At 37.7% G+C, this 14,818-nt stretch overlaps 1 protein-coding gene across 5 annotated transcripts in view; it reads right to left on the bottom strand.

Moving 5' to 3' along the window:
* Positions 1-14,818, bottom strand: part of FHIP1A (FHF complex subunit HOOK interacting protein 1A) — a 79,272-nt gene that overhangs the window by 62,875 nt on the left and 1,579 nt on the right. For 3 of the 5 annotated variants that reach the window (XM_077177207.1, XM_077177206.1, XM_077177209.1), the window contains one exon: positions 2,078-2,194. The exons of the other annotated variants lie outside the window; for them this stretch is intronic. The gene's annotated coding sequence lies outside the window, so the exon portion shown is untranslated. The remainder of the gene's footprint in view (positions 1-2,077; positions 2,195-14,818) is intronic. 5 annotated transcript variants of the gene reach the window in all.

Here is a 14,818-nt window from a genome sequence, read left to right as displayed (position 1 = left end):
CTCTTACCTACAGCAACTGATTGACAAATAGTCACTTTGGCAACCAAAGCTGCTTCCATACAGCCACAGAATCATGGATTAGCTGCAGGTCAGTACATGTAAAAGCTTATACTCAATACATTTTGGATAAGGTGCCACTAGTCTTGGGAATATATAGTCCTTCCAAACATCCTGCTAGATGAGCTTTTAGACAAGGCTTGATATTCCAAAGCATTCTAATGATCTGGGTTTAATAAAACAGGTTTGCAACACTGTCAGATTTGCCAATTCATTCAGAGAGAGGAAACAATAACATACTGAATATTTGGCAAGCATCAGACTTTCTACAACCCCTCAGTTTCCTAAAGATACTTTGATATGATATTCTGGAACCTTTTCTAAGCTATTACAGAGAAACCAGACACCTCCTTAATCCTTACAGAGCAGCACAGGTTAAGATGAGAAGAGCAAGATCCTTGTTTTCCCCTTGACAAAACGGTCTCCCATCAGCACCAAGAACTGCAACAAACAGCACCAAAAAAGAGTTGGAAGCACTACAGGAGAGGATAAAACCAGACACATGCTACATGAAAGGCTGCTAAGAGATGATGTTCATTTTCATAAAGCAAGTGTTTGGTGGTTCAGGAATAACAAACATGGCACTAGAGCTTACCAGAAAGTTAATACTGAATTATAATCTAACAGCTATTTGTATTTTTTCTAATCAATTTGAAAGAAAACCTGGGTATATAAAAACCAGGAACTAGTGGTTATTATGAAGTATCATTTCATATTTCTTCCCCTTTCTAATGTTGTTTGACTGGTATAAATGTTCCACCTGATACACCAAAAACAACTTGGGAAACGAAAGACACTGTCAGGTTTCCTGTGATTTCAAGCTTGTCTGTACTAATCCCAGTCTCATTTCACACCCACACATCAGGCTCCCTCCCTAGCTAGCTTGGGCTTCTCTTCTGTACACAGCTTCCTTATGACAATCTTGCAATTAACACCCACATCTCCTCCCTAAATGATGCCAACTCTTCTATGAAACATTCAGTCTATGAAAACCACACCCCTCTTTCATGCCCTTTCATCTGGCCCTTTTGCCAACTGAGAATAAGCATCTTTTGAGGAGGTGACTCATAAGTGTTCAGCCCTTTTCACTTTGTAAAACAGCTTATCTAATAAAACACAGCACATGTACAATGTTGAACCAAACAATATACATGCTTGTAGATCAGGTTGGGGAAAAGACTTATCTGAATTTTCATCTGTCAGCTAACTAGTTTCACTGCAGAGTAAGATAAAGATGATCCAATGACAAGTCAAAGTCTAGGACCTCTGTCCCTTATTCAGCTTTTGTTGCAAAAGCTTTTCTAAAGGTTCTGTGCTCAATTTTTAAGCCCGGATAGAGAATACTAGTCTTTCATCCTTCAACTCCTTTTGTATCCTACATTGCATGTGTTAGAGTCAGGAGAAAAAAAGAAAACATTCATTCTTCAGATGACAAGCATTTCAATTATTTCATATCCTGTAAGCCAAATAGTGTGGAGATATTCTGAAACAAACAAACAAAAAAAAAAGAGGAGTCTTGCCAACTCAAGAAAATCCCAGTGTACAGGCTGTTGGGTTCTCATCAAAGTGCCACAGGTAACCTACCTTCGACTTACAGGGTACGTCGGTCACAATATATTTACTGTTCTCCAGAAGTTACAGGGCACTGAAAGACAGCTAAAGCACCTTTGATGATTGCTGTATATTCACTTCACATGTAAGCAATTACTGTGATTGCCACAGGAATATTGCACAATAGTTACACTGTACAGGTGTGAACACAAAACAGAATTGAAACACAAAATATTGACAGGATGCTCCAGAGCCCAGGGTGCCTAAAAGCAGCTGCTGAGTGCTACTGGAGACTCCACCAGGCATCTGAAATCAGACTGAAGTCTCAAGCTCACTTTCCATAGGATGGGTGTCCACACCACAAAAACTGATTGTGACACCCAGCACTCCAAACAGCAAGCTCATGGCTCAGCAAACAGAGTTCTGTTCTGAGCTACTTATTACACACACACGCACACACTTATCTTACCTGCAATTAAAGCATGTCAACAGGTAAGCAAGGAAAAATTGGCTCTGGCAGTTCCTCCATTTGGTGAAGAATCTAGACTTAAAGTTTCTTCAGATTTCAGCAGCATTCAACTTTCCACTACACACAAGGAAAGGCAGAGAAAGTAGAAAAGTAAAAATTATCACTCTATTAACAAAAATCTGGCAGTGTAAAAACTGAGAAGGAAAAAAACTCCATCTTAAAGAAAACAAGATAATAAACTCTTAAATACACAGGAGTAGTAGTAACAGAGCATATTTCACATCACAAGACATATCCACACAGACAAGGTCAGAGCTTCCAGGCTTTTCACCAATATCTAGTGAGAAGCCCTTGAAAACACCAAGGGCATCATCAGCTAAGAGCCCACACCAGTGCAGAAGCAATCCATATTTGCCTTCCTTGATGCCTTCTGTTCACTGCTGCAACTTAAAAACATTTCCATCCATGCTGCAACCCAAAAACAATCATGCATAACACACTGAATAAATCTGAAGCAATTAAGAAACTGTTCTAGCTAAAAAGTAACCACTGGGGAAAAAAAACCCAAAAAACACAGAAGCAGAAAGAAGTGGTATTACACTGAATAGTAAAGCTGACTACACTGCCAAAAAACTGATTACAGAACTCACTTTTCAGACAAGAAATGCATCATAACAGCATCTTGTTAAACAAGTTAAACACATGCAAGGGAGAAAGAGAAACCCACACCTTTCTGTCAACACTGAAGTAATTCATATTAAATTTATATTTGACATGTAACAAGGCTGCACACATACAGAAAAATGCAAGTATGAAAAGCGTGTCTATTCATTTACACAGTGCTTAGCATTCAAAATTGATTTTACAGACATGCTGCTAACCTGCCTGACAGAAATTCCTCCAGACTACACAAATTAATTCAAAATAAGGAGACTGTCATTTTTCTGTGTCTTATAAGCAGGGACGTAAAACTCTGAATGTTCTCAGTATGCTGAAAGGAATCCTGCAAAAATTTAGAAAGTATATACATCAAGGTAAAAATATTTTTTTTATAAACGTAATTTTTAACCAAGAACTCATAGTTTAAAACAGGTTCTTAAACAGCTTTCCCATCAGGGGAGCATGAACAAAACAGCCAAAAATTAAGGCCTTATGGGAAGACTCTGTTTTTATACTGCAAATGTAACACGGTTTTAGTACATACGAGACTACTGACCCCTAGCCATTTCATGCTCCTGAATTTCAGGGATGATTATATCAGGTTCCTCCACAGATGTAATCAGAAATTTCATGAGGAGACTTTTAGCATCATTTTCCCCCTCAATTACAACAAAGCGTAGTCCTAAAAATTAGCAATTTCCAAGTGAAATCGTAACAGGGTCAATCTCTCTATCCTCCAGATCATCTCTAAAACGTTTCCTGTAGTAAAGTACTGTTCATGAAATTCTACCTCGCTAACCCTGCTATTTTTAATATATTTTCTTATTACTCAAAATCTTTACAAGTGAGGGCTCTAAAGGAAGGACATTTCTCCATAATTTTTAATTAATACTAACTTCTCTCCTGTTTGCTTCATACATTCATCGCATCTGGTCATAAAAACAAGGTTCCAAGTTTATTTGTTAAACACATTCTCCCTATTTTTGTTTTGCTGTATCATTTATCTGGGTAAATTTCCAAGTGGAGCCTATAATTATGTTCTTGACCAGATTGTCTTTTAGATTAAACAATTATTTTTCCCTTGGATTATCTTCTTTAATTTACAGCATAGTTTAAGAACTATTGACATACACATAACAAAATAGGTATAGTCTAAATGACAACCTCATGTTTGAGGTTTTCAAGTTGATCAGCCTGGTATTTTTATTTCCTTTTACTACACATGAAATAATCCATCAGAGGGAACAGTAAAAGAAGAAAAGGGGGGAAAAATTAAAAGAGAAATTGCCCCTACCCAGAGTCCAAACTGAAGTCCTAAAGGTAACCCACAGCCTCTATAGAAATAACTCTTTCCAGCCTATGTGGGAAAGGAGTATGCAATAATCATCTGTGGAGGGGCTTGAAGCAAACAGAATTAAGAGGGCATTGGGGGAGGGCAAAACCTCTCAGCATATTTGTTTTAAAGATTCCAGCAGGCTTCCATCTAAACATCATCTTTTATCTAGAACCTCAGGCCTGAAATTGAAAATTGGTACAAGAGACTGAAACCAGAGCCAATGAAGAACAGACACATGAGGGACAATCCCATTTCTGACATGGCAAGTGCATGATTTCAAATATATGCTTAATAAAAAATTACACAGTGGTGCAATATTATCCAAACTTATTCAGTGTTTCAGCTTCAAAGTCCTGCAAGACTGACTCAATGAATCTTTGTTACTACTACCGAGGCAGTAAAGAAAATCACAAAGGTCTGTTCTTTTGTAGGCTACAAAAGTTCTTTTGTAGTCTACAAAAATTTCTCTATGACATGCAGTTAATGTGCAGGTTTTAGAGAGAAGGCATTCAGAACGTGGAACGATTACCCTGAACCAACATATATAAAAAAATCTGAATCTGAAACCAAGCTATGGAAGATGTCCAGAACCTAAGTACCTTCAGCTTCCCAAATAATTTGGAGAAAAAAAAAAACAAAAACCCACATAAAACCAAACCCACACAGACACCCCTTAGCTTGAAGTGCAAAAGAAGACTCAGTCTAGTGTATGAAAGAACAAAAATTTGAATAATTCAGGAAGTTCCAATTTTGAATCATTCTTTTTTAATATTATTTTTAAAAGCTGTAATTAAATTAAAGAAGCATGGTGATAATTGAACTGAGAGCTTCCTGTAGTTGTGGCCCAGGAGAGTCATATTAATCACACAGTATCACCAGTTTAGAATTGCCAGATAGGAAATAATACATCCTTATCTCCAGGGAGCACTGACACTGCGATCTCTTTGCAGGGACTGACAAACCACTTCTGCCAAGCACAGTCTTGCCTTATGTAACATTCTTGGAAGAGCAAATATTTTGCTTTTGCATCAAATACACAGCTTTTTAAAAGCAGGCAACCAGGTAAAAAATAATACACATCTGCATTCTGTATCCTGGATGGTAAGGAGGGGGAACAGAGAGAGAGGAGATTAAAAAGGTTCTGCCTTCTCATTTCTGAAAACTGAGACAGGTGAGGAAAACATAACATGGTAGAAGAACTGCTCAAAAACTTTGGACCAGACACAAAAATGTTATATTTTATCTAATATTTTCTATCTCATGTGATTTATATGAATTTTATATATTTTCTGGATCACAGTATTCATACAAACCATATGATTCATAATTATAGGAATATACGAAAAAATATATATCTCAGCTCACATTGCTTCGATAGCCTGAAATTCTGTCCTAAAATGAGAGTGGTGAGGCATGCATATTAAAAAGCTTTAGAACATAATCAATTCTTAGTAGTACCCTTCATGAATTAGGATGCTCTACTTTGTATTTTGAGATCACCAAATCATAACAGACAGCAGTTTTCAATGTTTCCTCAGTCCACAGCAGAGCAGACTGTCAAACTTTCTTTTAACAGGCAGATTATCAGGACACTCTCAGAATGGCAAAATCCTTTTCAAGGATTTATACATTCTCTCTGTCTCCCTCTGTTTTGTTGGTTTTTTTTTAACACAATTAATTTTGAGCTCAGGGTTATACTGCATTTTATTTGAGAGGAAAGTTGTCCTTAGAGACTGTATTGCATCCCATGCATCTTAACCTACACCACTACCCAAGCTGGATACTATGAAAGATGCATAGCTTCGTGGTTTGGGAAATTCAAATTGCTTTCCTTATCTTTCCCCTTCATGTGAAAGCCCAAGAAAATAATCCTAGAAACCACAGTCCACAGATATATGAATCAATACAAATACTCCCAGTACCAACAGATACCATTCAAAATAGCAGATGGACTTTAAAATATTAAGAGGGAAGCATGTTCTGGTTTCATACATGCATGAATTAAGATAACAAACACATCATAGAGGTGATATCTCCTGGGAAATCTCCCTCTGTGAGTAACAAACCAGAAATCTTCTAAACTGTTAATTTTACATAAAAATGGGCCTATTTGCTTTTGATTTAAAGATCAGTTGACACTGCAGGGCTTCCTCAAATCTTTGTTTTCCTTCTGCTATTCACAGTTTTGCCGAATAACATGCAGCTGAAATTAAACCCCTTGTTTAATGTCACTATTATTATCCCTATCATTTGGACAAGAAATATCATGCAGTGAAGAACCCTTTCTGCTATGGACTGTTACTGGGCAAATAATTAAAGAAAAAGAATTCGTGTATTCAAATAAACACAGGCTATGAGGGCAGCACAATAGAGGGTTGTTAACAACATACAGCAGATTACATGAAAGAGTTTTCCAAATTTTCACTAGCATAAGCTGATTAAGTCTGCGTGGCAGAGAGCAGACTCACAGAGGTCTGGAAGCAGTAAAACCCTAGTGGCTTGGATGCAACACCACACAAATATGAAAAATTGTTTTCAAAGCTAATCCAGGCATCTTCACACCACATTTCCTTGCACTCCCTGTTCTAGGATTTGCTCCTGCAGAGCCAGTGTGGGTACATGCTGGTAGCCATGTGGGTACCTGCTGGTAGCCATGCCCACAGTCATTTTTTCGTGTTGTTATCTCTAACAGGGAGTTTTAGCTACTTTTCAACAGCCACAGCACTGTGAAGTCTCCCTCATCTACTCCATGCAGGTGAAAAGGAAAAAAAAAAAACAACAGAGAAAAGAGGCATAATGTTTTGATATCTTCTAGATCCTCCCTGTCAGTTGAAATATAAGAGTAGAGGTACTGCAGTGAATTCTCAGTACTGTGCTCTCCCTGGATTTTACACATCATGATGCACCACAGTAACCATCTCCGTTTTTTACTCAAAGGATAAAAAAAAAATCACCTCAAAGTCATCTCATCCTTCCCCCTGTGCCATGGTAACACACATCATGTTTCTGTCACAACTCACAGCTGCTTTCATTACCTGTTCTTAAAATCATACACAACGTTTTCTGATAATATATTCCAATGCAATTCCATCTTACCAAGCAAGGAAAGAAAACAGATCACTGTGAAAAATTTATCTCATACACTTAGACAAACCCTCACTTTCACATTTCTCCACTGTCTTCTTCACTTCTTTGAAGCTAAAATAACAGCTCCCAGTTTATTCAGTCATTCCTCCAGACATTCAGGTATCCTTACTGCTCTTCTCCAGACTCCCTCCAATGGGTTCATATTCCCTTCTTTTTTTCCTTTTAAATTATTTTTTAATTTATTCCATCTTCAAAACATGACACTACATCAATATTGGCTGGAAAGATTAGTTCATTTAACTTGTAGAACATATTTCTATTTACACATATGTGGTGCAGACACAGGATCCCACAGCAAGAACTGGAAAGGTCCTTAAGGTCAACTGAAACAAGCCTCAGAGAGAAGCATTTGGTCCTTCTGGCCTTCTCCGACTGCTCCCATCAAACAGGAGGCAGAAATTACTTTAAAGAAGCCTTGCTGTGTTTGAAATAAGGAACTGTGTTACAGGGGTTTGCAATACAAACTTCAGTCCCAACCTAAGAACCAGCTTTATTTAAGAAAACCTTCTAAGAGCAGAATTCAATCTTTTTGATTGAAGATATTCTTTAATTTTACAATTCTATAACAATGTTGATTCCTGTTATTCTTTTTTTCTACTAAAATATATAAATCCTTCCTGTATATATCTAAAATAAACCTCTCACCCCTAAACAAGAACACTATCTCATTAATCCATTTCTGGGGAAAACAATGTTTCTCAAGCAGTTTAGCACTTGCCCACAGTCAATTCTTTAATAAGAATGAAATTTTGACAGTTTCTATAATAGAGTCAAGCTACCAGAGACCTACTGCTTCTCTTCTGTTAGCGTTTTGGAAAGAGAAATTCTATTAATCTAATGGTTTAATCTTAAAAATAAAATCATATGGGCTACCGCTTATTTCTTTGTAATCTTCTACTGCTTTGGGAGGGTTTAATTCCCAAGAAAAATACTAGAACAGATAAACAACTGAGTCTACAGTTGCTCATTTCCACTTGCCCCTTGCCCCTGACACCTGTACAGACAGACACTACAATCCCCCTTCTCAGTGGCACAGCATTACACATACCCTCCATGAGTTAAGTAACTGCAGCAGCTCAAGGATTACATCAGCCAGCCCTTACTCTTTCAACAGTGTTTTTGTAAACACTTCAAACTTAAACTTCCCTAACTGCTCTAAAACTCACTCTTTCCTCACACTAGTTAGGGTTTTAGCACTTGCCTTGGACATCATGTTCCCCTCCAAATCCTAGTATCTTTTATTGGACCTGAGGTGAAGAAACAAACAAAAAAGGACCTCAGCCTGCTTTGCATTATCAGTCCACAGCTCCACTAGTCAAACAGGAGCAAACCTCCTCTGACTTTCTTTTTACTAACTATTTCTATATCGATTTCTCATTATTCTTTTCAAGTTGGCCATTCTGAATTTTTAATTATATGTATGTGTGCTTTATTTTTACACTTGTCCTTGGCAATCCATCAGGGAATTCCTTTCCCTCCTTCATTTGATGTTGAAGGGCTCACTAGTAGCGAAGCCAGCCTTTCCCTACTTTTCGTATTTTCCTCTGTGAAAGAATAGTTTCAATTTCTGCATTAGCATATGTCACAGACTCCAATATTCCTGCTTCTGAATAAATCAGATTTTTATCTCAGAATATTTAAATGTAATTTGAATTATAACTGATTAGACCACATTGTCTCCTGACACCAAGCCCAGTGCCAAGTGCTCCTGAAATGTTGCTGTTGACTTGATGCCTCTTTTAAATCTGAACTGTTGTTACTTTAAATGTTTGCAAAACAAATGCACACTAGTAAGAGGATATGCCTTGCTGCCAATACAACAAAATTTTATCCCACTCACTTGCTACTAATTTAAAATCAAACAGTAATGTTTCAGCTAATGAATGTAAGTTGCTAAAAACACTGCTAGCAAAAGATACAATTTGCAAATAAGCCTGCATTATAAATGCAGTCTTTTCTAAACTGCCTTAGTTGTTGCTCTCCGAACATTTTATTTTTTTCAAACAATAAAGGTTCTTGTGAGAAGAAAAAAAAGTTCTCCAAGTTCAAGGATTCCACTGGCATCAAAGCAAAACAAACCTAGCCCCTAACTAGCTGAAGGAAATTTTTCAGAAGAATCTCAATACTATTGTGTGTTCTGCTTTATCAACACCAGCAAGTCAGGAACCCATAGGCACTGGGCTGGCAAACACCATCCCTGTAAAAATCATGCCAGCACAATATGCTGAAAGCAGATGCAACCACTGACAGTCATAAAAATCTCTGTGTTACCTGGCAGCAAGTTCAAGGAAATATCTTTTAGTGTTGTTCACACTACTGGGACCAAAATATTAAGAATAGAATGATTGCAAAGGCAAATCAGTTTCTGTCCTCCATGCTTTTCCTCCACTCAAAATTTACTCTCACTTCACAGGCTTCTCATCCTATGAATATGTTTCAAGAAGCTGATGAAGAACTTTCTAATTGTTTACCTGAAACCACTCCAAGCAGGCAAGCATAATTAATCTTGATGCAAGTCAGCAATTCAGAAAGGAAATTATCCTGTTACACCTATTGCTGACTATGTGTTCTTATGTGTTCTCTGCTTCCGTGTACTGAATGGAAAAATGGCCAATTAAAAGGAAAAAAGAAAATAAAAAAGAAGAAAAAATTCACAATCCATACCAAAGGCATTCCAAGGACATTAGGTGATTTGAGAACAACATCAGAGCCAAAATAAAAAGGAACAACACACACTTTTCTGAAGATTTTTATGGTTTGCAGCAAAATTTTTGGCTGCTTAGCACCTGTTGTCACTTTACCTTGGTAAATTCTAATTCCACTCACAGAGAGGAACAGAACCCTCACTTCCAAAACAAATCCACATTATATGTTGTGGCTGGGGGCATGCACTTCTTGCAAAGTCCAGCACTGGGAATCAATAAGTTCCTCAAAAGTGGAGATAAACTTTTGACTTCCACAGGTTTTCTTACAGGAATATGGAATTTATAACACTGAATTAAAACATATTAATGGCACGAGTGAAGTGTAAAAATGCCACAAACTTGCCAAGAGGAAGCAGCACAGTTCTGTTTACTAAGAACCATGGGTCTAGTGCAGCAACTTACTGATGTTCCACCTTCAACCTATAATTATGAAAGGCATACCTCCCTACTCAGGCTTCCTTCTTCCCTTGTATGTTTAAGGTACACATGTTTACAGAAGCACTACTCAGGATCATGCCAGTGCAGTGATGAAGCAGAAAACCAAGTTATCTCTCCCTCTCAGGTTTGCTGTGTTATGGCAGGAGCCTGCCACAGCAAAATGAGTTAATTCAATAACAACCTATGCTACTTCTTGGACTTGGCTACACAACAGCAACTTTTTAACCACAGGTCTCTGATTAGTGTGTAAAAAACCTAAACATCTGAAAATTATTTCGTTATTACAATTATAGTAACTGCTAATTGTTAATAAAACTAACTCAAAAGTATAATATTCTCTTCTCTCCTGCTCAGGGGTATCTGAGGTTTTACAAAAGATTTTGTGAATGCAAGTGGGATTGATTGTTCAGCAGTTTAACTCTCCAACTGTTAGCCAACAGCTAAATTTAAGTTACAATCCAAAGGTTTACTGGAATATAAAGACTGTCAATACTTTAAAACTTTTATTTGTTTCACATGCTCTAGGAAATCCTTCCAATTGTGAGCTTGTTCAAGGCCGTCATTTGATCAGTTCCGCAGGCAAACTCCACTTGTATTGCTAGAATAGTCTTTTTATATAAAAACTATCACAGAAAGAAATCCTACACCAATATATAATCCAGGCAACTTGCAAAAATGAGCTAGAAGCAGAAGGATAATGAGCACAATTGTCTTTCAGTATTAGTTACTGACACAAAGAATCTAGAGTGTTTTCATCACCCCACAGCTTTCCTTCTTTAAAAGAAAGAAAAAGAAAAGAAAAATACAAGTTCTTCTAAGGCATGCAAATGTTTAAATAAACAAAACCGTGTCTGTCATATGCTTGGAGACTACAGTAGAGGTAGAAAGGGAGAAAACATTTTACTATGCTTCTAAAGCTAAATGGCAAAAATTACATTATAAGAATTTGCCTCATACTTTTAGCACTAATCTAGCTGTGCTATGTATGCTCTCATACAAAAAGTAGATAACACCATGCTCATTATGTTTAGATCAGAATTAACTGTCATGGTCTAACATTACCGTATGCATAGGCAATTCAGTATTGCATCAAAATTTGAACTTTTTTTTAAGGAAAGGAAAAAGATAAACAAGTCATTGATTTCCCAATAACTCACCACCCATGGCAAGCCACCACAGTTTCAAACAGAATAAATTTCAGGACAAATTTTCCAACTGCTAGGAGAAGTTGCTACATTTAGTTCAGAGATAATCTGAGTCAAAGTCCCAACTACATACTGAGCCTCCTGCATACAGATAGCTATGACTGTGTCATGTTTCCAAACTTTCCTCTGCAAATTAAATGTAATCTCACTTGATAGCATTGGTAACACATTCTTAGATTATGTCTTCACATGCCTTGAGCATGTATCACCACTGTCAGAAGCTCTTATCTCTCCTGCTCTGTTTCAATTCCACATGGAATTGCCACACCTGGACATGCCCTTCAGGATCACCTTAGACAAGAATTTTTTTGCCAGATGGTTTAACATGCAAAGCATTCTTATCATGCCATCACTGAGTCCTTGACTGAGAGACACCTACCTTACTAATAGAAGTCATGATCAATGCCTACCACAAAAAGTAAGGGAAGATTGAGTCCCAAAGCTCCTCAGTGTTCATAATGCTAACTTCAGCTGGTGCATGCTTCCTTACCACCACAGCACTTCCACAGTTAAAGCTGACTCCTTAAAATGTACTGGTGTGTGTACACATGTGTTACAATGGAGTGATACTAAGCCAGAGGCACTTATTGCACACATTCACAAGTGCATTCCAAACTGTTCTTTTAATTCACTAGAACCACAGAATTATTAAGGCTGGCAAAGACCTTCAAGATCAGTAAGTCCAACCTGTGACTGAACACCACCGTGTCAATTAAACCATAGCACCAAGCCACATCCAGTCATTTCTGGAACACTCCCAGGGAGGGTGACTCCACCCCTTCCCTGGGCAGCCCCTGCCAATGCTTAACAACCTCTTCAGTGAGGAAATTATTCCTAATGTCCAGCCTGAATCTCCCCTGGCACAGCTTGAGGCCATCCTCTGTTGTTGCTTGCCAGGAAGAAGAGACCAACACCCACCAGGTTTTCAAGCATTTGTAGAGAATGATAAGGTGTCCCTTGAGCCTCCCTTTCTCCAGGCTACACACCTCCACATCCCTCAGCCACCCCTCAAAGGAGCCACTCTCTAAACTCTTCACTAGCTTCACTGTCCTTCTCTGGACATGTCCCAGAATCTCAACATCCTTTTTGTGAGGGGCCCAGAACTGGACTGAGGACCTGAGGTGCAACCTCAGCAACTCGACCCAGGTCTAATTGACCTGCTACCCATGACACAATGAAGTCCTAGCTCTACTTTCCAAATAAATTAATAAGATTAGGAAAAGGCACTGTTTCTTGTAAGCTGTTTGCATGAGGTTTTAAAAATACAGACATTCTTACAGAGCACCCATACCAGCATCTACTTACAAGTCTTTATTTGGCCACTATATTGCCAAAAGGACTGAAAAAAATTTCAGAATTTCTAGGTCACTCATACCCCAACTTTTGACTAGTGCAGACCTTTGTAGTCTCTTCTGGAAGCACCCCAAGGTTGTTTGTCTTTACTCAGTACAGTAAGAACATTAGAAATGCAACCATAACATACCAAAAGTATAGCTATCTGCTGTTGTGCACTGCAGTACCTGAAAAACAACCAAAAGCACTACTCTGCTAGGAGCCTTCCTTGATGCCCTCTTTCCTGGTGCTTATTCTGATGCAGACACAGCACATGACCATTTTGTTGAGGTGGCAGCTATTTAGTATAAAACTGACCAATCCCATTAGGCTGAGAAGAGACCACAAGTAAGGTAACAATGCCAAGCCGGCTTGTCTGAGTAAAAGAGTCTGAGAGCTTGTCTGTAAACCAAAATATAGCTATAAAATTGTTATCAAGAAGAAAAAGAGGTCAAAAGGAAAAAGAGGTCAAAAAAGCCTTGTTCTCAGCAGCACATAACAAACACCACAAACATACCAAGTACACTAAATATGCATGGGAGAAAGAGAGGGAGAGAGAACACATCTCTCTCTTGTCTGAGGGAAACTACTGCTCACAGTAACATCAGATCAGGATGTGGAGAACTGCATCTTTAAAAAGTCAAGTATGCTACTCAAATATTATAGAGCTAAACAAGATTCCCATCAGGCTAATTAAAATTTGGAGATGTTTTTCAATGAAACCCTCTGCAGGCATCAAAAGGCAGCATCTATATATAATAAATAAAGATATGCAAGGGAGGAACAGCAGCACTTGTGGATAAATTCTTTGTTAAAAAAGAAATCTTAAAACTATGTATATCAAAGTAATCTTAATAATCCTTCAATGTACAGTTTAACAGAGAGAAACTGATGCTTCAGATGGTACTGAGAGTCTGTAAATCTGAAGACTTAAGCTTGACAGGCATCCATGCATCATTATAATCTTTTTGAAGAGAAAACATAGCTATAGATTTCCAAAACTCAGTTTCAAGCCAGGATCAAATAAAACCACATTAGCGGCAGTTTCTCCAATTTTGCTTCTCTTGGCTTCAGATTCTATGAAGGTTTGTATCCCTTATTTAGAGGAATGAAACCCCAAAAATAAAACAAGAAAAACAACTCAAAGCCAAAACCCTTTGTTTGAGTACAATCCAGTTTTTACCAGCACCACCATATAATTTAGACACTGTACAGTTTAAAGAAGGAAAAAAGGAAACTATGTACATAAAGCTAAGTTTCTTCCACGGGCTTTGTCCACACATTTTTCATCAATCTAATAGGATTCACTTCTTTTTCAAAGCACATACTGTTAATCACCATGGGTCAATAAACAGACTAAAACAGCTGTTAGTGGAAGTCAATTGAAAACATTTGTTTTGATTGAGACAGATAAGAGGAAAAGGGATCTGGATGTTCCACAAGTTTCACCACTGCCATCCTCACATCAATATCTCACTGGTACAATCTTGCCCTCTACAATTATTTATACTTCAGCTTTTGGATTGTAAGTTTTTCTGTCTTTCCTTTCTCCCTTTGACCTTCCATGTTCATTAAAGCAGAGCCAGAGAGAAAGAAACAAATTACAGCATTAGGTCCTAATTCTTAGATTAGTTTCAGATCAGGTGGACTCTTGTATACACATACTCCAGCAGAAGTAAAGTACCACAGATAACGTGAAAACTGTCATTTGACATCACTCCTTCAGGTATTACAAACCCTTCCAATCAACATTTTTTCTAAAAGGTTTACTTCTAGAAATTATGATATAAAATCAGCACAGGGCAGAGACATGGGTCTACACTGTATGACCTAACACTACTATCTTATTGGTGTATGGGAGATCTCTATGAATGGATAATTTATTATCACTGCCTCTTCTCTCTGAAAATGAAAACAA

This window comes from Agelaius phoeniceus, chromosome 4 (assembly GCF_051311805.1).
Source record: "Agelaius phoeniceus isolate bAgePho1 chromosome 4, bAgePho1.hap1, whole genome shotgun sequence".
NCBI lineage: Eukaryota > Metazoa > Chordata > Aves > Passeriformes > Icteridae > Agelaius > Agelaius phoeniceus.
The sequence above is the reverse complement of the archived record's forward strand: the minus strand, read 5'-3'. Positions and strand labels throughout refer to the sequence as shown.